The 702-nt window shown below is 39.7% G+C and overlaps 1 non-coding gene across 1 annotated transcript; it reads left to right on the forward strand.

Moving 5' to 3' along the window:
* The first annotated feature begins 396 nt into the window (after nucleotides 1-396).
* On the forward strand, nucleotides 397-479 carry trnal-cag. Its single transcript has one exon. It is a non-coding gene; the product is annotated as a tRNA-Leu (tRNA).
* Nucleotides 480-702: the final 223 nt, after the last annotated feature.

Consider the following 702-nt stretch of genomic DNA (forward strand, 5'->3'; position numbering starts at 1 on the left):
ATCCAGTCACAATAACCTTACATCTTCTTCTTGAAATGCATTTAACCTCCATTGAAAAATGAATAAGAATCTGTAAAAACTACTTCACGTCGTCAAGGCAATAGTGACGTCCACACGCTTTAACGTCCTATTCAAACTCACAACGTGACTCCCAACTTCACGCTAAAACTTCCTATTTTAGAATACACCCCACGTCTGTTTTGTACGTGGGGTGTATTCTAAATTATGTAACCCATTTTAATCATATATCGGCTTAAACACATTTTCAGTTGCGTCTTTGAGTGACATGTGGGTGTTGTCTCGATTAGTGGCACTGGCAAGACAGCTGCAACTTCTTTTTTGAGCTTCTTTTATAGCTTAACTATAAGTAATGTTCGAGGACTGCGACGATCCCATGTCAGGATGGCCGAGCGGTCTAAGGCGCTGCGTTCAGGTCGCAGTCTCCTCTGGAGGCGTGGGTTCGAATCCCACTTCTGACAACACTTTTTTTTTTGTTGGCTAAACACAATTTCAAATCTGGATTACAGTTATAACAAAACAACTGCTTCTTCTCATTTAAAACATTCACGCATTGCAGGCTCAATGGGGCACTTTGACGCTTATATTGCTGTACTATCGGTAACATAAACTTGAACACATTTCCACATTATGGGTGAATGAGAAGCAACAACTGAAAACAAAAACACTATTTATTTGAATTAC

This window comes from Trematomus bernacchii, unplaced genomic scaffold (assembly GCF_902827165.1).
Source record: "Trematomus bernacchii unplaced genomic scaffold, fTreBer1.1, whole genome shotgun sequence".
In the NCBI taxonomy this organism is placed as follows: domain Eukaryota; kingdom Metazoa; phylum Chordata; class Actinopteri; order Perciformes; family Nototheniidae; genus Trematomus; species Trematomus bernacchii.